Source organism: Hermetia illucens, chromosome 5 (genome assembly GCF_905115235.1).
Source record: "Hermetia illucens chromosome 5, iHerIll2.2.curated.20191125, whole genome shotgun sequence".
Taxonomy (NCBI): Eukaryota; Metazoa; Arthropoda; class Insecta; order Diptera; family Stratiomyidae; genus Hermetia; species Hermetia illucens.
Genome location: NC_051853.1, coordinates 24394688 through 24419250, shown reverse-complemented (window position 1 = coordinate 24419250; position 24563 = coordinate 24394688). Strand labels below are relative to the sequence as shown.

General features: G+C 43.4%; 1 protein-coding gene across 3 annotated transcripts in view; it reads left to right on the top strand.

Moving 5' to 3' along the window:
* LOC119656803 (putative uncharacterized protein DDB_G0285119) overlaps positions 1-24563 on the top strand; it is a 121558-nt gene that overhangs the window by 15862 nt on the left and 81133 nt on the right. Inside the window, exon 2 of one of the 3 annotated variants that reach the window (XM_038063414.1) lies at positions 14518-14547. The exons of the other annotated variants lie outside the window; for them this stretch is intronic. The gene's annotated coding sequence lies outside the window, so the exon portion shown is untranslated. The remainder of the gene's footprint in view (positions 1-14517; positions 14548-24563) is intronic. 3 annotated transcript variants of the gene reach the window in all.

Below are 24563 nucleotides of genomic sequence, written 5' to 3'. Positions count from 1 at the left end.
TAGTTTAGGTCCCAGGGCGAAACGTGGATTGGTACCCAAAATGGAGCACAAAACCTGGGAAACGCCTGCTGAATAAGCATCAACAGCTTTACTACCTAATCCTATCTCCACCTCCATTTGATGATCGCTGGGAGTTCTTTATTAATGAAAAACTGCAGACGGAAAAAGCTGAAGACGAGTCTGCCGCGCCTAAAAGCAGAACAAATTGTACCAACTGGTCCTCTAGGTGGGGGGGTTGGGTCTGGCTGGTAACCCTGCATGGAAATCTGAAGTTACGAAACCACGAAAGGATCCTCGGACGGGATGAAGTTTACAAGGACGAACCCGGCAACTGAAACGGAATAACGATTTGCGCATTATCTCATCAAGTGTGTACTCTCTGTACAGACCGAATGCTACTCGGCATCTAGCTGATACCCTATCCCAATATAAGGCTGATGTAACAGCGTTCCAAGAGATGCGTTGGAAAGGGACCGGTTTCCTGGAGAAGTGTTACTACACCATACATTATAGCGGCCATCTAGTAAAGCAGTCATATAAGCCTCATTAACGTTCACGCCCCTACAGAGGAAACTATAGAGAAGAATACCTTCTACGAGTCAGTTGAACGGACCCTTGAGATTTTAGTAGTCAAGTTGGAACGGAGCCCGTATTCAGGTGATACGTCGGCTCCCATAGCTAACGTAAGAACACCAATCATAACGGGCTGCGGATTTTTCAGTTACCAGTGTCGTGTGTACGAAATAGTTGTTGGAAGTAGCCTCTTCAAACGGGACCACTTTCAACTAAATTGACCACGTGTTGATTAAACACCGCCACCTCTCACCCTTAATGAATGTCAGAATATATAGGGGGGCCAATATAATCTCGAATCACTACCTCGTTGGCATAGTGTTCCGGGCTCGAGTTACAACACCGCCTCTGGCAATCAGGTGAGAGTGAATACTGAAATCATTTACAAGACAACCCTCCGTAACACCTATAAAGGGGAAATGGATGCCGCAATAACCGCAGCTAACAAATGTCCTGGAGATGAAGCATCAACAAATGAACTTCACAACCACCTGAAGAGTGTTATCGTTGATATGACCGTAAACATACTTGGTCCCAACCACAAAAAAAGTCGAAACGACTGGTTTGACAATGAATGTAAACTAGCAAGGAAACGGAAGAATGCTGGATACCGGGCAATGCTGCACTCTCAAAAAATGCGGGCACGCCCAGAGGCCTATCACGAACTTTGTCGAGTGATCAAGCGATTTCATAGAGGGAAAAAGGAAGCCTGAGAGAGCCAACAAGTCTGTGAATTCGAGAAATACAGGGAGCAACCGCATCAGGCGCGGAAGTTTTACCAACAAGTCAATTGGATCAAGCGTTATACACCTCAGTGCTCATCCTGCCGAGACAAAGAGGAAAATCTGATTTCCGACAGAATCGGCGTATTGGAGCGATACATTAAGTACTTTGATGGACTACTGAACAACCAGAACATCGGCGAGTTTGAGGTCCCGCCAACTGCAGACGACGAACAAATACTGCCACGACCAAGCATAGAAGAAACAGTCGGTGCAATCTACCGGCGTGCGTGCAATTCATCGGCTTAAAAATCATAAGTCGCCAGGAGCCTATGGAATTACAGCCGATATAGTTAAATATGGAGGGGAGCAGTTACACCAAGTGGTTCATCAACTTGTGTTAGATATCAGGCAGTGCCGCAATTATAGAAGTATCACGTTGCTGAGTACCATCTATAAGATTTTCTCCGCTATCTTGCTACGCCGGGAAGCTCCATACGCCCATACCAAAGAGGCTTCACTCCAGGCAAATCAGCAACAGATCAGATTTTATCTTTGCGGCAAACGATGGAAAAACTGTTGGAATATGGACACCAGTTGCACCATCTACTCATCGACTTTAAAGCCGCCTATGATAGCATAGCCAGGGTAAAACTGTACACATGGGAGAATTCGGTGTCCCGGCGAAAATCTCTAAAATCAAAACCGATAACAGCTGAGATGATGCACGGTTGTTGTCAGCCAACAGAGCCTATTTCAGCTTACAACAAGTCGGGAAACCGGAAGCTGAACGCTTCAGGTACGAAAGGTTTTGTGTATTTCTTAGTACGTAGCACGTATATATGTATTATGTGAGAGTATCCATTTTCGGGTGATATTGACATTCATAGTCTTGAATTTGTAAAGAAACGACAACTTTGACCTATGGAAGGTATTTCGGAGCGTAGGCACCATATAGTGGCAGCCTCTTGATTTTTTTCCGATTTTTCAGTGGATTTGGTTTAATTTGGTTTTTCAACCTCCCGTACTCCCCACCTTTCCAACAAATGTCAAAATTAAGACCGGCTTCGGAAAGTACTCATCACAGCTTTTCATTTGATACAACACATGACTATATTTGGTGATCAAAAAATTTACGCGTTCCGTTTGCATGTATGGGGACCTCCCATTAAATTCGACGTAAAAGGATGTAACTTACTGTATGCGTTCACAGTTCCTACCTTTTCACCAAATTTGGTGTCAATCCTTATAACAGCCTCCGAGAAAAATGCGTGTGACGGACAGACTGACAGATGGACAGTAAACCGATTTTAATAACGTTTTCTTTTACACATTTGGCTGTTTGGCTGTTTTCGGCCATAAACGATAGTGTGTTTCTGACAACATAGGCTAAGTGCCTGCCATCAGTCCTGTTGGTATACTTCTTCTTCTTCTTTTTCTTCAGCCTTTGTCCCGTTCACAAGCGGGGTCGGCTCGTCGTGATCGGCTTCGCCATTTGGCTCTATCGAATGCCTGATCTGGGTGCAATCTCGAGGCTTTCAAATCCCCATCCAGCGTATCAAGCCACCGTTGCTTAGGTCTGCCTTTTGGTCGTTTACCATCGACTTCGATGTTCAGGCCAATCTTTGCAAGTGAATTCTCGTTTGCATGAATTGCGTGACCATACCATTGAAGACGCCTCTCTCGCAACTTTTCCACGATCGGTGCAACCCCATAACGATCGCGGATATCCTCATTTCGGATGTGATCTAAACGTGTGACGCCACTAATCCAACGTAGCATCTTCGTCTCCATTACCGCGAGACGCCGTTCATTGTCTTTTATGGTCGGCCAACACTCAGAACCATAGAGAGCGACTGGACGGACGACATTGCGGTAAATTTTAGATTTGAAACGTTCGTTGATACGTCGATCACAAAGGACACCAGTTGTGGAACGCCACTTCATCCAGGTTGCGTTAATGCGTGAAGCAATTTCATAACGCAGCTCTCCATTGGCTGATAGCGTTGACCCGAGGTATTTAAATCGCTCAGTTCTGGGCAGATCACTGCCGCTGACAGTGATTGTGCCTGTTTCATGGGGATCGGTCGTCAAAAATTCAGTTTTGTTTAAATTCAATCTGAGACAGTGTTGCATGAGGCGATCATTCCATTTTTGAACAAGTTGCTCGAGATCATTTTTGCTATCAGATGCTAGGAAAACATCATCTGCATAAAGCAGTGTGTAGGGCGCTGGACGTTGGATATTCCGTGTGACGGTGTCCATAACAAGGACAAAGAGGAGTGGTGAGAGGGCACTTCCTTGATGAACTCCAACAGAGACACGAAGGGGGTTTTGATACACCCGCCATACTTCGAACTTTACTTTTCGGATCGTGGTAGAGCAATTGAACCCAGCGCACGAGTTCTTCTGGCACCAAGTGTTGTCGTAAAGCATACCAGATGAGTTCGTGTGGTACACGGTCAAATGCTTTCTCTAGATCCAGAAAGGCAATGTAAAGAGGGCGATGCTTCTCACGGTCTTTCTCCATGAGTAACCGCGCAGCGTGTATTGCGTCAGTAGTTCCGCAGTTCTTGACAAATCCGGCTTGATTCACGGTTATTTCAACGATTTCGCGAATACGGTTGTCAAGAATGCGTTCAAAAATCTTCATGGTATGGGAAAGTAACCGGATCGGACGGTAATTTGAACATTCTGCTGGGCTACCTTTCTTTTTCCATATTGGAACAGTGGTACTTTCTTGCCAGTCAGATGGTGTTCTTCCTTCCTGAATAACCCGGTTAAAGAATTGACTGAGCCACAGTGTTGGGTCCCAGCTCTTCGCTTTCCAGAGCTCAGATGCGATGTCGTCAGGTCCTGTTGCTTTCCCCGATTTCATTTGTTTTATTGCCTCCTCGACTTCAGTTGCGCTGACTGGTGGAACTGCTCCAAATGTCGGCAATGATTGTGGAAGTGGAGGATGAGCAAATTCTTCAGTTGAAATCTGCTTGAAGTATTCTTGCCATCTATCCGTTGCGGCTCGACGGTTGGTAAGCAAAGTACCGTTCTTGTCATTAACACAACAGAAGTGTTCGATATCCTGTGTGCGTTCATCACGGCTTTTAGCAAGTCGATACAGATCTCTCTCGCCATCCCGAGTGTCCAGTTTATCGTAAAGATTCTTGAAATGGTTCGCTCGGGTGACAGCGACCGCTTTCTTTGCTTCCCGGTTGGCATTCTTATAAATTTGCCAATTAGCAGGCGTTTTATCGTCGAGAAATTTGTGGTAGAGGCGTTTCTTTTCACGGGACCTTCATTTCAACATCATCATTCCAAAGCCAAGTATCTCGGCTTGGTGACCCCGAGGGTTGCAGATGCCGCTTTGTGGATCGTGTCTTTCATTTGGTTCCATGATTCTTCCACATTCGTAATGGTTGGCAATCGTATGAGTGAGACCGTTTCTTCATTCTTCTCACCAAATCGCCACCATTTAATGCGCGACGGGCCAGTGCGTTCCTCACGCCGTTTTATCGGTGGCTTAATTCGCAGGACGGCAATCAACGGCCGATGCTGAGGTGCGGTCTCATAGGGAACGACTTTGCAATCAGTGACAGTGGTAAAATGTTGACGTCTTATGAGAATATAGTCGATTTGCGTTTTATTGTTCCCACTATAAAATGTGGGAAGATGAGACAATCGTTTGATGAACCATGTATTCATAAGTACAAGGTCATGGGTGCCCGCAAAATCGATTATACGCTCGCCACCTTCGTTGCGCGCTCCGAACCCCTTTCCCCCATGGCACCTGTTACCGTCTGCCTTTTCACCCACATGACCATTAAGGTCGCCGGCAATGATTATGTAATCGTCAGCAGGCACGTGACAAGTCTTTTCATCGAGAAGTTGCCAGAAGGCATCTTTCTCGGCATCTGGTCGACCTGTCTGTGGTGCATACGCGGTGAAGAAGTGAATAGTGCGATCAGCTGATATAATGGTGAGCTTCATCAGCCGATCATCAAATCGTTCGACTTCTTTAATGGCATCACGGAAACCCTCTGAGATGGCAATGCCAACACCATATTGAGTGTGTGGGTTACCAAAATAGAGAAGTTTGAAGCCATTTTTACCGCGTTCGCGTTCAATGTCACAGCTTTTGGAACCAGACCATCGGGTTTCTTGCAGAGCGCAGATGTCAATGCACCTTCTCCGAAGGGCTCTTGCGAGTTGCTCGGTCTTTCCAGTTAGGGTACCAACATTTAGCGTGCAGACACGTATTTGTTGTGTTCGTTGTGTGCGGACTAACTTGTTTACGTCCTGACGCCGTCCATGCGTCAAGAACCCTTGCCTATTTCTCGACAGGACCGGGGCCCGTCCTGCCGCGTCGACTGAGGTGGACGCCCTAGCATTTCTCCGAGGCCTGTGACTTAATCCGATCATCATGTTTGTAACGACATTCTATGCATTTTCTTGGTCGACCTGTCGCGGGGCCTGTCACCAAGAGAGATCAGGTAGGATTTAGCATAGTAGAATAACTCCAACTATACTCTATTTATCTCTTTCCCTGATCTCAGCATTTTATTTTTGTTTTACTGAGGATAGTACAGAGTACGTTGCCTCAAACCCTCCTCCTTTACCTGGGCTTGGGACCAGCATACTATGTTAATAGCATGGCGGAGTTCCTGTTGGTATACTACGTGGGTACTATTGGGTCTTCTGGACTGTTGGCCTGCCGGGTCCAAGCAGAGCGTTGTAACAGCAGAACGAAAGACTAAAGGTTTCGTCCGAGGCATAGACAAGTCATGAGACGCTACTTCATCTCTGTCTTGGGAGCAAGGTGACCGAAAGTGGCAACAGGTGGAAAACGCTCCTTTATATAATCTCAAAAACACGACAAGGGTGGGAATTATATTCCGGTTTAAATCGCCAATAGTTTGAGCTTCTATATATGCTCAGCATCTGATGAGTTGTCTCTGCCTTGGACGAAACCGTTAGGCTTTCTTCCCCAAACGAGGGGTTCGTGGACTCAAACACGTGTGGGTGAGTTTCTCTCCACTTGGTCCGGTCCAACATCAAATGGAAGTGGACTTAGGATCCCTCATATCGCAAGGAAAAAAAACTATAACAGCAGGTTTTATTTTGTAGATGACTAGGAAACCTAATCTGATCACATGATTTATTGGATGGCCGCTATGATAAATGGTGTCGTGGATCTTTCCCCGGAAACCGATCGCTGCCCAGCGCATGGGGTGAAGTATCAGCCACCAGCCGGGGATTTTTCGGTGAGTAGGAATTGCACGTTTTCGCTGCCGAGTCCGCCGTGGTAAGGTCCATCTAGTCCGAGTATCCTGGGTTCGTTAGAAATCGTTTCCACCTAACCCAATCCGGTGGGATCAGTATTGTTGGTGTTGGTCTAGCAGGCGTTTTCCAGACCCCTCCATGGGCGCCTTGAGGCTTATACAATTTTTGACCGCCTAATTAACACAAAAACATAAACTATGATATCACAGATGACACTTATATCGGCAATCATAACTAAAATTAAAGAAGTTTGGTACTAATTTTCGATATTTTGGGGTTGCTCATAATAGTTTAAAATAACCAGAGTTCCCTAAAATAGGAAAATTGAAATGCGGATTCAAATGCCAATGAATAATTGTTATTTTTTCCCATTACCTTAGAAGAAAAATTCGATGATCAGGAACTCCCCAATCGAACATGGCATGCTGTGTCACCCATCGGAATGATACCAATGAAATGTCAGTAATTAATCATGACTAGAATTTCAAGGAAAACAGTAGAGTTTCCGTCTCTTGTATTCTCATCTATTCTCAAATCAAATTCACCCTTGAATCCAATACCTAACATAAAATATTTATAAAATCGACCAAACAACCTGCTTGGCAAGCGGACACGAATATCACCTGAATTTATCAATCGGGTTGTGGGATTTCCTAACAAGTTACTTCACAAGACGATGAAAATGGGAACATCGCAAACGAATTCCGTTCTAATCGATATTAACACTCGAAATTTTGATAAGACTAAAGCAAACAGACGTGGTCGGCTAGAATCCACGTCATTTAGTCTTGATACCCTAGACAGTGTGACTTAACCAAGCTAAGATTAAGGCAGCTCCGCACTGTGAGCGTGATATCGTAACAATTGTAGATAATTAATAGCCAATCATGGGGTCATTCTCTACGCAGGTATTATATAAGCGGGACCCAATTCAGAAAATGTTGAAATGTTGTAATTTATATGTTTTACTTGTTTATATGATTGATACGTATCAGGAATGGTTTTTCGTGTTTCACAACTCGTTACTTTTTATGGTTCATACTACACTTTGGCCGTGGGAAGCTATCAGCGTACATTTATAGCGCAAGAAAGTAGATCAGATTCATTTCTATTGTGGCCAGAGGGTTGAGAGTAGCGAAAAACTTATGATTTTTAGCTTCCATAATTGGGGATCTTACTCTCATCCAAGAGGCAGAAACCCCAAAAAGTTGATTTTAGCAAACCAGGAAGACCGAACAAAATGATAGGCCCAGACATTCTGGTAATGTTAAAGCTAGACAGCACATTATGGTACCGTTATGCCAAAGTGGTGGTCAAAAACCCAACTTGCAATTAGATGGTTTTCTCAGCGGAATCTTGGTCGATTCTTGTTCAAAACTATAATTTTTCACGTGTACGCGAAAACCCATTAACATGATAAAGTACAAACAACATTTGAGCCACGATTTCAAGTTTGATGTTATCCGATGCACTCAGGGCGATGACCAATAACAACATTAGCGCTGGTCGTGACCAGGCCATCATCAATTGAAAACATTTACCAGCTAAGCGCACCGTGGCCAACGAGGAAAACCTTCAGAAGAACTCGTTACAGCACTTGAACTTCAAGAGCCAAGACACTCTCTTGTTCCTCCTAGAGAGGAACTCATTTTTTTTCAGTCAAGCCAGGCGAACTGAGTGTAAACAACTTGGAAAAGTGGATATGAATATCACAAGAACCAGTTGAGAGTCAAGTACTATTTAATGTTTTATGGTCACGTAATTGCATCACTTTAGTTTTGAACACAATTTCATTCAATGTTTTCAGTTTCTTTTCTTTTTACGCGTTCGAACCGAGACAAATTTTACTATTACTTCTGACTTTCTAATGGCGTGAGTTTTTGCTCATTTGAATAAATCGAGCGAGGCGGAAAGTCAATAGTAATTACATAAAAAGGGTTGGTCGTAATCGAATCTGGAGTGATACATGCTTACTGTTTACATGCGCATGAATGTAGGTGGAAAACAACAGCACTTTTACTGCAACATAATAGTCCTGGGAGCGAAAAAAAGGGGACGAAATTTCGCAAAAATCGATACTACATACAATAGATGTGTACTGACATCGAATATTCAACCTTTTTTATGCGAACATTTTTTATGGCTCTCAAAACAGCAAGATGTAGGTTGTGTGCTTTTCTTTTATCGCACTCATGTATCTTCAAGGGGGATTTGAAAATGAGTTTTCCATGAAAATGCTAAGAAAACAGTAGTTCTTTAGTCTTCACCCTCAGCTAGAACTTTGTCAATGTAAATTTTGAAAAAAATCAAATCGAAAATATCAGCTAGGTCAGTTGCCATGACACAACATCGTTTTTGGCATTAACCGAGGATATGTCTGAGTCGCTGAACTGTTGGTAATATTAACTTCATCACATAACCCACCTCCCCTTCCGTATAGGATAAGAGTTCAGTTTGTGCTAGGAAAATGATAGTGTATAGCATTAAGGGAGTAAGTAATAACTGACAATCATTTTTGGTCATGACGTTCTCAGGGCAAAGGTGAGGTCAGTGCCGAATCTTCTGCCTTATGTGTACCGTTTTAAATTTTTCTTTAAAGCTTTCTATCTGTGTGTTGTGTAAAACAAAACCTTATTAAAATCGGTTTATTGTCTGTCTGTCTGTCTTTTTTTTCGGTGTTGGAACGTGGAAAGGTGCAAAACCCACTGCTGGCTCCTGCCACGCATTTATGTGAGACTTCTACTCACTAAAACCACCTCCTTCTCATTCCACTTTCCCCACGGAACTCCCATAAAGTATTGCGACACGGGACTGGATTAGCTTTTAACTGCGACTCATTATGGTTTTCTCCCTTCCTTGTTTTCGTCGTAATTCTTCCTGCCTAAGCTGTTAGTGAATAGCATGCAGTTCCTTTACAACCTGGTTCCAAGCATCCGTTGACTCCAGCATGAACTCCACAATGCCCTGTCTGCGACCGCTTCCATTCTTGGTCGGTGCGCAATAAACCTGGGGTAATCAAATATGACATGCTCCGCATTCTCAGCCACGTTACCACATCTTGGACAACATGGTGACTTGTTGTGACCAAATAAGCACGATAACCTCCATGTCTATTTAAGAATTGCGTTAGCTCGTAGCTTAATTCCCCCTGGCTCCGTTCAAACCATATTCGAATATCCGGAATGATGCGGTTTGTTCAACGACCAGTTTGTGACTCGTCCCATCGCTTTTGCCAATCTTCGATAGATTCTCACCGTACTAGCTGCCGTCGAAATACGCTATACTCCCCAGCTGCATACGTTTTGTCGTAAAGACGCCGGAATTCATTCGCCAAGATGTCTATGGGAAAGATCCATATGCTGCTTCTCCTCATGTTGTCCGATATGCACTGTATACTCGGAGTGCACTTAGCCGATATGTCATTCCCAATTTTTGGCAGTTCAATTTGTTATCCAGAGCAGTTGCCCAAACTGGAGCTGCGTAGAATAGCACGGAGCTGACTACCCTAGAAAGTAGTAGACATTGACTTTGTCTTGGCCCACCAATGTTCGGTAGTATCCTCGAGATCTTTGCAGCGATGGAAGACGCTTTAGTTGCGGCGCACTCAATGTGTCTTTTGAAGTTGAATCTTCTGTCAATAATTACTCCCAAGTATTTGAGCGATGGTTGGGAGTAAATTGCTTGTTCGCCAACTTTGATTTTCAGATTTCTGTTTTTTTTTCTTGCTAATGAGAACTACTTCTGTTTTATGTTCAGGAAGTGAAAGGTCGAAATTTCTCAACCAGGAATTTATCTCCCATATCGCTTCATTTGCCTAGATTTCGATCTCGTCTTGGTGCTTTGCAACCACTGCTATTCCGAAATCATCGGCGAAGCCAATAGTTGTCACGTTGTGCTCCTTCATTTCCAGCAGGTTGGATTGTCTTACCACCTCTCTGTGAAGGTCATCTTTAGCAGTGGCCTTGCCCAGATCTTTAAATTGCAGTATTGTCTGGCGGATAAAACATTTGACTGTTGCCTTCTCCAAAGCACTTCCGACTCGTCTCTGCACATCCAAGGTCCGCTAATTTGCCGTCTCTTTGAGTTGGTGTAGTAGGTCGTCCTTTTGTGTCTTGCTTATTTTGATGAGGCAGCCTTTATACATCCTAACGCCGCGTGGTCCTTAACTCCTGCACCTGGTGGGAAATCTGGCACCGATCACATGGGAATGGTTAGATCTATTGACACAATATTTGGTACTAATCATATAACTGTGAACTATGGGTGATATCATTTTCTGTTGCGGTTAAGGATGGAGTGCATGTATTGAAAAAGGGGGTGTATTTTTAAATATTCCCATGAAAAAACGGGAGTGAGAGGGTTTAAAAATGCACCCTTAACTTAATAACCCATTCTGGGAAACTACCAAACCTCTCTATATAACATCTAGGTCCAAAATTTACGATCGTCCGGTATCTACTCAAAGATAATCGATAACAACAAGCTGGTGTATTTCGAACATTTACTTTAAAACTCCCTTAAGTTCATCCTAGGGGTAGAAAATAAAATAGGGGTTTAAAATAAGAAATGATATTGGAAAGTTTGGTAGAAATCCTATTATTATCAGCAAAGTTACAACAGGTCATTTGCGTTTGAATTTGCCCGCTAATACATCATATGACGTCAGCATGAAATTTGAGGGGAGAATGTAACTTTTGGTGGTTGTATCGGTAATCGTTTTTTCAGATCATTTCCCTTGCATTTGGTCCGTCGTGGCGGATAAATCAGTAACCCTAAATTTTCGAGCTAAGCTGATGTCTTGGTGGATGAATCAGGGATTTGGTGCATCTTTTTTAGAGTATCCCCAAATTAATTGTTAAGCCGAATATGAACAAGCGACCTATGCTTAATACCCGTGCGGTCTGATAGATTAGTGTCAATTTTTAAGGTTTTTATTACTTTGCTTAGCGTTTAAGGGTTCTAAAAAAGTTAAAGGTGCAAATAAGAAGTGGTTCTCCTATCAATAAGGAGTGACCACATAGTCTTTGTTTATGTAGTGCGAACAGAAATTGGCATAGTTCTAATAAGGTCTATTACGTGTATGCCCCCATGAAAGTTTATAGTAAAACTTGTACAAAATTTCGTTACGAACACAAAATTTCAAAAAAACGCTTAACAAAATTATCCAGATTGAAATTCTTTAACTATCGAAAGTGGACTTTGATTGATTTCCAAAATGTGTGCATGCTCCTCAAAGACGGGAGAGAGGGTCTTCAGAATGCTCGGTTTCTTCAACGGGAATTCCAGCGATATAAGCTGGACATTCTGGGCCTCAGCGTAGTAAGATGGTGGGACTCTGGAGAGTACTCCTTTCCTTCTTGAGGCAATGCACTTTTGTATTCTGCAGCCGTCGCAAATCCGGTGTCGAGTTGCTTCTGACTTCCACCGTAAGGTGCGCTTTTTTCACGTGAAAGCCGGTTTTTGACAGACTCTTAACTGCAAGATTTTGGTCCAGGTTAAGGAGTGTGACAATTATACAATGCTACCCACCAACGCAGACTTCCAATATAGTGGAGAAGGATGCTTTGAACGATCAATTAACCGCAGTTCAGGGGAGGCTTGCTAAAGGTGACATTATGATCATGATGAATGATCTGAATGCCAAGGTGGATTTGATAACACCTTGCTCGGATATGTGATGGAGAAACATGGTATTAGCGACTGTCCGTGTAGATTTTTGCAACTTCCCCCGCCTCATTATTGGTGACACATTGTACGAGCATAGAGCCTGCTATAGATCAGTTGGGTTTCAGCTGACCGACACCGTACGAGTAAACATATCGACCACATCGCGATCAGCAGTAGATTTAGGAGTTGTCTTCTGGAATTGGGTAACAAGCGAGGCGTTGACATCGACCTCGAAAGGGATCACCATCTGATGGTCGCTTACATTCGCTTGCGTGTTGCCTCCGTCACTTCTTGCAAAATTGGAGAGATGTGGCCCCCAGTTTTTGTTCTACAGTGGGAGAGGTATCTTGCTGATCGAACGGTAGAGTGAGTAACTCGCCTGAGAATATCAATGAGTATTGGGGCCTCATCAAAAATACTTCAGTTACTGCAAATCTGCTGCTTCCATTCATACAGAAATCTTGGAAATTCAAGACCTTTCCCAGAGAGTGGAAAGGGGGGATGATCGTCAAGATTCCAAAGAAGGGGACCCGTTTTGAATGTGACAATTGGAGGGATATCTGCGTGCTACCTGCCGTTGTAAAGATAATAGCTAAAATAAACCTGGAACGCATCAAAGAATATTTTGAAAGCTTGATTCACAGATTCACAGATCCTCCTGTATTGACTGCATCAACACTCTACCAAATATTTTCAAACAGTGCGCAGAGTTTAGATCTTTACTGCACCTTATCGATTTCGAGAAAGCTTTCAATAGCGTGAACAGGAAGTGTGTCTGAAGTGCCCTATGCAGGACGGACATTCCAGAGGATCTAATTCTATAATCAAAGCTACATATGATGGCGCAAGATGTCACGTACTACACCGAGGCAAAATCTCTGAGAATTTTGTGGTCCAATTTGTATACCTAGGAAGCATGGCTTCTGTGGAAGGTGGCACCGAATTGGAATCCATTCTTTCAAGTTGGCTGAGGAGTGGGTTGCCCCAAAAGCACTTGGCGCAGAGCAATAAAGGAGGAGTGCGGGCGCCTAGAGAAACCATGCTGGGAGTTGAAGCGCATTTGCGGTAACCTTGAGCGATGGCCCTTAGGTGTTGTTGTCGCGCTATATCCCACCAAGGGATGAATGGCAACCACATATAAGCAGATGCTAATGATACATTGACGCATATATATTGACATGTATGTGGCAATTAAGGTGGCACCAACTTAAAATATCGAAAATAATTAGTTCTGCCATGTGTGGTTCGTTTGAATTAAAAACTCCCGGTAGCTTTGATCATAGGGCAAAGATCTGTTGTTACCAGTTTTTGAGAAAGAACATCACGTAAGTAATGCTAATGCTCTGTTGTAGTCGCAGCTATCTTTGCCAGATTTAACGTTGAGTCATCAAGAAACCCTAAGTCAACGAGTTAAACCAAAATTTTGATAGGTTTATCGGGGGAATTCATCCTGTTGTTTTTAGAGCATCTCCCAAACGCTCGCTTTTTTATAGTCCAAAAGATGACAGGTAGAGTACGGAGAGTTCGGCTGAACCGTTTTATTTGTTTTTTTTTTGTTTTAAAGGATTTTTGAGCTTAAAGGATCATCCCGATGTGAGTTTCATAGGCAACAACCACAGACTTGATTTTGTATAAAATTACTTAGAGGTGCTAAATTGTCAAGGACGTACCTTATATGCCGAATGCGGGGCTTTATTTAAGTGCAGAAGAACCTGCACTGTAACTATTCAGTAATTTCCATTGTGAGGTATAGCTCTCCTCCCTTGGTGGGCTCACCGGTGTCCTTTCCTTCATTTTCCTGCACACACGTTCTTTACAAAACGGTTTCCACTGCTCACTTGCCGGGATATTCTAGTGGTTTGGACAATTATAAGGAGCTTGGTGCAGGGAGCAAGGGGTAATGATGCTGTACAAGCATAAATACAAACAACATAATTCTAGGAAAGATTCGTCCACTTGTTTGCTGCGATGATTTTTACCTGTAGGGAGGTTAGCAAATTTTATATTAGGCGCCAAAGAGGAATTCAAATTTGCTTCCTATCTATCCATACGGGCCAGGGGACATTATCTGCATTGTTGCTGTATAGGTCGATTTTGAAAATAAAACGTAAAACGTGAGAATTTCTTCATATATAGTTCATTTTATCTATTGTATGTAAAAGTAGGAAATGCGGAAATCCAAGCTGTTCCAATAAATAAATTTATATTCATACCCAATATAATTAATATTTATATTGTATTTCTATAATCCATGAACAAATTGATATGACCTTTTCAGAATTAACCTACAGCTGCATCCGGCATTAAGGTTAGTTTTGAATTCTCAAAACAGTTAAGAATTTATCATAATTTGCTTAGTTAACATATTAATGTATTCTAACTGACAATTCCCATTGTCATTTCCACAAAATATACAAACTTGAATAAATATTGTTCCCAGCCTTGATAGAGTAAGTGCAACTGGCCTTCAGTTTGACTACCTAAGGAATGTTAGAACAATCAGTTATTTAAATAAGAAACTTGTGCTACATTCGTGTATCAACATAAAAACTCAGAAAATAGGTTTCCTCAAGCTGCGAGTGTACCTATTTTGTGAGTAAACAAATAATTGCAAAAGCTGGGTCACTTCACTTGGAGGGTATACCTGTATTGTCACATTGTTAGTAATGTTTCTTTGAAGGAATATTTAATTAAAGAAAAGATAAATATCTGTTTCTATGTATGTTCAGGGTGATGTCTACCGTAACCATTACAAAATTCTTTCATAAAATCTGAAAGAAATCCACAAAAAAAGTTGGAACTTCGACAAAGAATGGTAAATAATACATAAAATATGGTCAAGAGATTGCAGTACGAGCTTTTATGAGTAACCAGATATAGCATAAAGGTACCGATGTGCATTTCGCATATTTAAATCACATCACACAAATTATTATGCTCACGTTGACTAGGTGAACTGTTATGGTTTCACATAGCATTCTAATATCTTTTTATGGTAAATACAGAAAGTCCTTAATCTATCTCTAACTATTGGTTGTTGCACATGAAATGGCCGATTTGGTACTAAAATTGGAAACGACTGTAAAGCTTACAAACATTTATTTAATTATCGAAAAAATCAAAAATTTGACTGACGGTTTCGTCCAGGGCAGAGGCAACTCATCAGACGCTGCCTCACCTCTGCCCTGGGAGCAGCGTGACTGAAAGTGCCAACAGGTGGAAAGACGCTCCCTTTTATCATCGCAAAAACACGACAAGGTTGCGAGTTATATTGGACTTAAAACGCCAGTCGTTGTAGTCTAAGCTAGACTAAGGCTAAAGCTAGGTTGTTGTTTAGGATCTGCGGGATCCTAAGTCCCCATCCGCATGATTTCAAATTTTTGATTTTTTCGATTCTTAATGCTTGGGGTGCTACGCTCCAAACTAGGGATCCATGGACTAAAAAACGTGGGAGTAAGTTGAATACTAAATTTTTGGTGCGTTTCCTCGAGTTGGACACAGTATTTCTGTGCATTTGTCGTTTCTCTAGGTGCCAAAAAAAGATTGTGGATAACCCCAGCTGTAGACCACCAAACAGTCACCATTACCTTCTTCGGATGGAGGCTCGGTTTGGGCATATTCTTCGGTGGCTCATCAGCATCCATCCATTGTGCTGATCGGCGACGATTGTCGTATAATATCCACTTTTCATCACATCTCACTGTCAACTGTTCCGCCCCCACGTACTCGAGGAGGGCGATCAGACCCGAGTCTGCAAGGGACTCATCTGAAGTGGCTTTGGCCACCAAGCCTCACCGGAGGTTATCTGGTACCATGAGAACCCTTTGAGAGCATATGCTCCAGGAGAATTCCTGGAGCATGTATGCTCCACTGGTATGAATGCTGAACCTGCACTCAGTATGAACCAGTACCGCTGTGCCAGTCATGGCGGGGCTCTGATTGCGGTCCCAAAATCAATCCGGGTCCGAAGAGGACCGTGGGATTATGCCTACACGGCAGGTACTCACGTTAAACCCCCAGGAATTTCATCACATCTCACTATTCTGTGCAAAAAGAGATCGCTTCTGTTGCGGGAGAGTAAAGAACTGAAAATTTCCATTCGAAGCGCCATGTTTTGCTCCGTAAGGGCATGCGGAACCCATTTGTCGAGCTTTTTCACCTTTCCAAGCTGTTGCAAGTGCCGGGAAATTGTCGAATAGTGTACGCCCAGTTTCTTTGCAATGTCTCTCACAGACTGACGTGTGTCGGATTCGACTAGCAAACGCAGCTCGTTGTTGTCCATCGATGATCCTGGATGTGCACGTTGCTCACTTTGAAGGTTTACGTCGTCTGACCGGAATTTTTCGAACCACCGCCTTGTGATTCGTTCGCTTACCGTATCAACTCTGAATGCACTTTTAATGTTCCTGGTCACCTCCGCTGCTTTATGATCGAGTTTGAACTCATACAGAAAAAGTATACGTTCTTGGCTCTTTTCCATCCTTTTCTCCTCTTTATTCACTGTTATTAAAGGATGGTCAAAACTGAAATGACCCCTTTTTTTTTTATATCACATTCGATTTATTCTTTCTTTACTTTGGTTGCACTAGACTTATCTCTAACAGCTTAACTTTAACTAGAGACTAACATTTGGCTTAATACTAAACTTAATTTAAAGTAATTCTAACTTATCTTAGGACTTATGCTATAGAGGGGAAAGTCAGGAAAAACCCTCTTATCTTGTTGTTTGCACGGAAGAATTATTAGGATACTTGAAAAGATGGAAGAAGGATGCCAATAGGGGACGGTGGGTTATTCGGCGATGGAGTAAATGAGGCCAGGGCGATGTCGATCGTATGGGCGGTTGAATATAATCAGCTTTTTTTAGCACATAATGTTGGACGCCTGGTTCGGTACGTCGTCGGACTACCAGCTAAACACACAGAGAGCTAGCCTGGAACCGTTTGTCACATTACTTCGGGCTAGTCCCCGAACTATCCCGCCTTGCGGAGCCTTAAAATCAGGGAATTCCTTTCACCAACGGGAGGGGAGCGGAGGAAGGGAACTGTCAGTTCAAGGAACCACCTGCCATCCGGCTCCTCCACCAGTCGAGCTCTATCTTCATAGCAACGAGAAAGGCCCGAACGTAATGGGCACCACGGCTCCACCTGTCAGCACTCCTCAGCATCTCTTCGACAATGTTGTCTGGAGAGAGGTCCCCTGTGTTTAAATAGAGCTGCTGACGAACCCCATTCCACCTTCCACAAGAAAAAACAGTGTGGTGGGCGTCGTCCACAAAACACACAATCCGGAAATCGCGCCTTTCCAATCTTGTGTAGGTAAAACTGAAAACTTCCATGTACTTAAAAATTGGGTAAGGAAATAGTCAGTCTCACCATGCTTCCGATTCAGCCACGCACCTAAGTTGCTGATGAGCCGCGCAGTCAATCTGCCTCTAATTTCATTTTGCGACGAGAGCTGCCACTCATCTAGAGTGCGTTGTCGTTCTTCGCGAGCAACCACTTGGCTTGGCTCATCTCCCTTGCGATTGTATATGGCTTGACGCTCCTTAGCAAAAAGAGCAACAGTGATCACTCCCGTGATCTCTGTACTTGCGCGAGACGTTTACGATATACCTCCTTGTTAAGAACGTCTGCCCATAACTCTGCGCCGTAGAGCAGGACAGGCTGCGTTGAACTCATCAGGAGACGTCGCCTGCTAGACGTAGGACCCTCAATGTTTGCCATTAGCCTACTTAACGCCGAAACTCCAGCTGCAGCCTAATTCGCTGCTGCTTTGATTTGCTCAAAAAAGCTTATCTTGTCAACCCGAGGTACTTTACCGCTGATTTTGACTCGATTATCGACTCGCCGAACGATATGGGACGCAGGGTCGAAATTCTCTTTTTAGTCAGTATAACTACTTCGGTTTTTTCAAGTGCAATTTTGAAACCATGAGCAGTCATCCATCCGCTTACCTGTTGCGTCAATATGTCGAGTCTGCTTTGCGCTTGTTCGACAGTGCGTCCACCAACAAGCGCTGCGACATCGTCTGCATAGCCGACCAGGCGCGACTCTTCTGGCATTTCGAGTTTAAGTAGACTGTCATAGGTAGCGTTCCAGAGGCCCGGCCATAGGATGGATCCCTGTGCTACCCCTGACATGAATATAATCAGCTTACCGGCGCGATAGCTACTATTTCGAGTGGAAAGGGTTAGGAGATCTGTAGGGAGGGAATGGTGGCGGTATGAGGGGTTCGTGTTATGGGTGCGTATGTGGGAGTCAACCTGGATGAGGTCATTTTCGTGGACTTGGCATTTAATGAAGAATTTGGTTAGTGAAGTAAGGAGGATCTGATCTATGCGGGAGCAATTTATCTCGTCATAGACGGCTTGGTTGGAGTGGAGATTGGACTGGGAAAGGGGCAGGCGGAAGAACCTTCTTTTGCGCACCTGTAGACGCTCCATTTGGGCTGAGGAGACGCGCACCATGCGACGAATCCATACGTGATTATGGGACGGATAAGCTGCTTATAGCTGAGAGAGTTTGACTTTGGGGAGGATGGCGGAGTCTTTCTTGAGGATGGGTCATAGGGTTTTTAGTCCAGCTAAGGTCTTTGAAAGGACGGAAGGAAGGAATTGGAATTTACCTGGGGCACGGGTGATAAGCGGATATTCAGGGTTATTCCCAGGCATTTCGTGGATTGGACGGAGGGAATGGTGGATGTTCCGATTTTGATACCGAGGTTGCGGGTGTTGGCTAGCATCTTGCCGGTAAAAGTGGCTCTACCACGAAAGACAATGGCTTCACATTTGCTGGAGTTGAGGGGAAGTTTCCAGGAGTGGCGGAATTTGTTGAGGGTTAGGATTGTGGTATTGATGTGGTTTTGGGAGGTTTGTATGCTACGGGAAGAGGTGTAGAGGATCAAGCCATCAGCGTATTGAATAGTTTTGACAGCTTGGGGAAGTTGGTAGGGTGCTGAATGAATAGGGTTGCTGACAGAACTGAGCCTTGCGGGATGCCTGCGGGAGGACTGAATGGATCGGTTAGGGTATCATGCATGCGGACTAGGGATTGACGATTGGAAAGGTAATTCAGAATATGTCTGCATAGTTGCGGGTGGAATTTGAATGTGTGGGAAAGTTTGTAGGTGAGGCCTCCGTAGCAGACCGCGTCGAAGGCTTTCTGGATATCGAGGAAGCAAGCGGTGGTGGGGACTCTGACATCCTCTCCCAGTTAAACAACAAAACTGGGAGAGGATGTCAGCTTCGACGACTAGGAGGGCGTGTGAGGTGCCGTGGCCACGCCTGGTGGCAAACTGGAATGGGGGAATAATGGTGTGGTCGGTGATGTGTTGGAGCATGATATCGTGGATGACGTGCTCGAAAATTTTCGATGTTACGTTGTGGAGGGAGATGCTTCGGTAGCTGCCCGGGGAAGCTGAAGGTTATTGCTTTTTTAGGATTGGGACGATGTGGGATTCTTTCCATGGAGTGGGAAAGTGTGCAGATAGGAGGCATAGGTTGAAGAGTTGAGAGAGGAAAGTGCTTAGGGTTCTGGTGTATTTTTTTAGGATGATGATAGGTATGTGGTCAGGGCCGGTTGATTTTTTATTTTTTCGGGAAACGATGATGGATTCTACTGTTTGGAGTGGGACGGTTTGTATTGGTAAGCAGTGGGGTGTTGTAGGTTGAGGTGGTGGGATCGGGAATTGGGCGTGCTAGTGAGGTTGTGGATTTATTGGCGAACCGTAGTTTCTGTGGGTGGGTCGGACAATGTCGGATGGTGTGATGTGTGGCCAGAAAGCTGCTAGCAATCAGGTCGGCGTGGGTGAAATGACTCCTTGATTAAATGTAGGACTATTTATATTTCATTATCCGACACCAACAGCGCTAACTGGTAGTGGTTTGATACAGCAAAATCACCACTAACTTCACTTAATTGCCAAATCGACCATTTCTAATATATACAAAATAATTTACTTTGGATTTCGAAACTCTGACGTTTGCATAACTTCAAGGAGATCCCAAATTGGAAAATTGATATTGCCATTTCTTTGAAAGCTATTTTATCTAACAGTCAACATTTAACCACCAACTCATTTCCCCATTTTGAAAAAAAATCTTATGCAAATTGCTCACTTAAATTTTACGTAATTTTCAGCAATTAAAAGATAATAAATTTTAGAACAATGTCTCATTTCATCTTATTTATTTCCACAGTAATTAAACATAAACTCATTCCAAAATTTCATTCTGAAAATTTAATTTCGAAAAGCAAACTCCCGTAAACTCCCGCTGTCAACATTCACTGTTTAGTATTGAAAGCAAAAGTGTCAGAAAATTATTATAATCATTTCCTCAGAAAGTTGTGATATAATATTTTATGAGTTATTAGCTTTTTATAGGTGACAAAGATATGTTGCATTAATTATGACTGACGTTGACCGTTTGCTCCAGGTTTCATAATATCAGTTGGTAATTTTCCTCTTCTGAATTGCATATGATTTGTGCGCTTGGTTTGAGTTTGACTTATCTTCCTCGGTGTCATACTCATATCTTCAGAGCAGCGCGAACCATGACATATTCATGGCTCACGAAGCATAATAAAGGTGGATATTAGCAGATACAATGGTGTCGTACTCATCAACTGTGAAATTTATGCTGAGACTATTCGCCTCGAAAGATAATGACATACACACATTTATACCGTTTTTGTGTCTCTTAAACATTATGCCTCAGAGGAAATTAGATGGAAGACGTATAATGTCAACTGTGTAATGTGAACAACAGCTTGAATAAATTACCTTCATCCGTTCTGCGGAAGGGCTGTGAAGTGGTTGCTAATATTACGCACTTTTAAAAATTGTAACTAAGTCTGTTTACCAACTATGAAGTGCTCATATTTTTTCAATTTCAAGTTTATAGGCCTCATCTCAAATAGATTCATTCATGTTCCAGAGAATATACGAATTCCATGCTGGAATTTAAAAAAAAATGAATCATCTCTTCCGTAGCTGATTGGTGAAATAAAAATTTCAGCTTGTCATATGTGTCAGCTATCATAGAAACATATAGTGCACCCTGAAGTATCATGTTCTCCTTTTCTTTTCTTTATGAAGTAAAAGACATCAACAAAAAAGTTGAAGAAGATTTCCGTTCTTGACTAAAATTACGCAAGTACTGCATTCCGGGAACCAACTGTTCCCGTCATTAATGCTCTCTTTTCTGAAATTTAAGGGTCCTTCTTCGTAAGTTAAGTACTGCACAATACAGTGGGGGTTGAATGTCTCCCCTTCTCTTCTTGGAACTGAGGACGGGAGGACGAGTTAAATGTTGACCCGTAAGTGAGTACAATTCGTCTTTAATGGGCCAACGTTCAATCAATGCCCAATTAACTCTTGCTTTGGTCATAGGTTTCGTTTACCATACATCGGTTTTTAATCTAATCTTTGGGTTCTAAGACGTATTTGATTCTACTGTTATTGAGTCTGGTAATTCTGCTCGTAACTAAGGAACAGTTGGCAATTTTTTTTTAACAAGGATGCTTTCAATAATAACCGTTTTTCCAGTCTGCTATTGTTTACCTTATCCCGTTCATGTGCCATTGAACACTTTCTAATACTTGATTCTGGGGAGTACCATTTCCACTGACTTGAGGAGGTCGATCAGACCCGAACCTGGAAAGGATTCATGTGAAGCTCCTTGTAAGCTTAAGCGCAGAGTCACGCTGCACAATTCGGCCGCCGTACCCCTCAGTTGCGACAGGCGTGTTAGATAGACCTTGCACCTCCACTAGCATATATAATGAGCCTGCACTTAGTATAAATCAGTACTCGTCACGTCAGGGATTTGAATGTAATCTCCAAATAAATCCGTATCCGAATAGGACCGTGGGTTTATGCCTACACGGTAGGTGCTTACGTTAAACCACTTGGACCTTCAATGCTTGGTTCTGAACGTTCAATTCTTAACCCTGTTTCTCGTATTAAAAGGACTTGCCTTTGATATTTCCAAATCCTCAGCATCATCATCAACGGCGCAACAACCGGTATCCGGTCTAGGCCTGCCTTAATAAAGAACTCCAGACATCCCGGTTTTGCGCCGAGGTCCACCAATTCGATATCCCTAAAAGCTGTCTGGCGTCCTGACCTACGCCATCACTCCATCTTAGGCAGAGTCTGCCTCGTCTTCTTTTTCTACCATAGATATTGCCCTTATAGACTTTCCGGGCGGGATCATCCTCATCCATACGGATTAAGTGACCCGCCCACCGTAACCTATTGAGCCGGATTTTATCCACAACCGGACGGTCATGGTATCGCTCATAGATTTCGTCATTGTGTAGGCTACGGAATCGTCCATCCTCATGTAGGGCGCCAAAAATTCTTCGGAGGATTCGTCTCTCGAACGCGGCGAAGAGTTCGCAATTTTTCTTGCTAAGAACCCAAGTTTCCGAGGAATACATGAGGACTGGCAAGATTACAGTCTTGTACAGTAAGAGCTTTGACCCTATGGTGAGACGTTTCGAGCGGAACAGTCTTTGCAAGCTGACAACAACCGTGCGCGGATTTCATCATCGTAGCTGTTATCGGTTGTGATTTTCGACCCTAGATAGGAGAAATTGCCAACGGTCTCAAAGTTGTATTCACCTATCCTTATTCTTCTTCGTGTTTGTGTTTGACCAGTGCGGTTTGATGTTGTTGGTTGATTCGTCTTCGGTGCTGACGTTGCCATCATATATTTTGTCTTGCCTTCACTGATGTGCAGCCCAAGATCTCGCAACAATCGTTGCCTGCTCGAGCTGGATGAAGGCAGTTTGTACGCCTCGGGTGGTTCTTCCCATGATGTCGATATCGTCAGCATAGGCCAATAGTTAGGTGAACTTAAAGAGGATCGTACCTCTTGCATTTACCTCAGCACCACGGATCACTTTCTCGAGGGCCAGGTTAAAGAGGACACATGATAGCGCATCCCCTTGTCGTAGACCGTTGTTGATGTCGAATGGTCTTGAGAGTGATCCTGGTGCTTTTATCTGGCCTCGCACATCGGTCAGGGTCAGCTTAGTCAGTCTTATTAATTTCGTCGGGATACCGAATTCTCCCATGGCCAAATCAGCAGGAATAAATTAAGCCTGAATATGTCAAACCAGATATATGCCGAACTTTTGTTTTTAAACTCACACATTGATATCTGAGTGTAATTACGCGGTATTTCTACGTTTTTTTGTGAAGCCTGCACTGTTCCTTTATTATTCTGCACTATGGGTTTCTAGGGCAACTCACTCGTCGGTCACTCTGGGGTAGTAGAGTTGGCGCCCTTTTTTAAAGTGGGCTTTAACCAGTGCCACTCCCGCTTTCTAATTAAAACTTCTACCAGTACTTGGCGGTACTGGCTACTACGCAGACGAAGTTCTCCGTTCGAAGTTTTGTCGGGGCGGAATACATTGATGATGCTGCGAAGCCAGGTGTTAATAGTGTTGCTCCCATATGATAACATGAACATCGGCGCGTATTCGACCGGGGATAATGATCCATTTTCCAGTCACTGAGAAATACTTCAGATTTCTAGGATTTACGCATGAGCGAAAGAAAGAACATTGTAGAGATTGCGGAAGCTGCAAAGAACAGTTCTGCAAGGAGACCATGAAGTGGGATTTTGCCAGATGATATTTGGTTGAGAACCGTGGTAAATTGTTCTCTCCACCTCATAGGCTACGTGCTGCCGTGGATGAGGAGATGACTGTTAACGTCGGACGACATCTGTAACTAGTTTTGCGATGTAGTATATAATTGTTATTATTTGGGACAGTTTCTGCCTCCCTAACCAGTGCAATATCAAATTCTTTTTTGCCATAAGGCATCCTACGTTTTCTGTAGTACCGGGGATCAAATGTGTTATGTTTGTCCCCTCTCGCAGTGGCAATAACAACCTTCAGTTTTCTACGCTCGCCGATCTCCGTTGCTTGGCAGTTAGCAAAATCTTGTGGGCCCCCTTTGCAACATGACCGACAATTTTGCTTCTGTCTGAAAAATAAGTACGTTTGATGGTGACCCAATGCTTATCAATACTTTTCGGTGGTCAGTAAGGTAGTTATCCAGTTCTGAAAAATAAGTGTGTCCCGAAAGCGGGCAATTGTTGTGGAGCTTCAGGGGATAAGGCTCCCTATCCCTGCAGGCGATGCGGATACAGCCCGGAAACTAAGGCAAGCGACCATTAAGTGATGATCCTACTCGAGGCTGATATGATCGTCTTTATTCTTTCGCACGTCCAGATGGTAACTATTTAATCTATTGCTGGTCGATCTGAATAGATGTACGTTGCTGGTCAGTTGCTATGCTTGAACA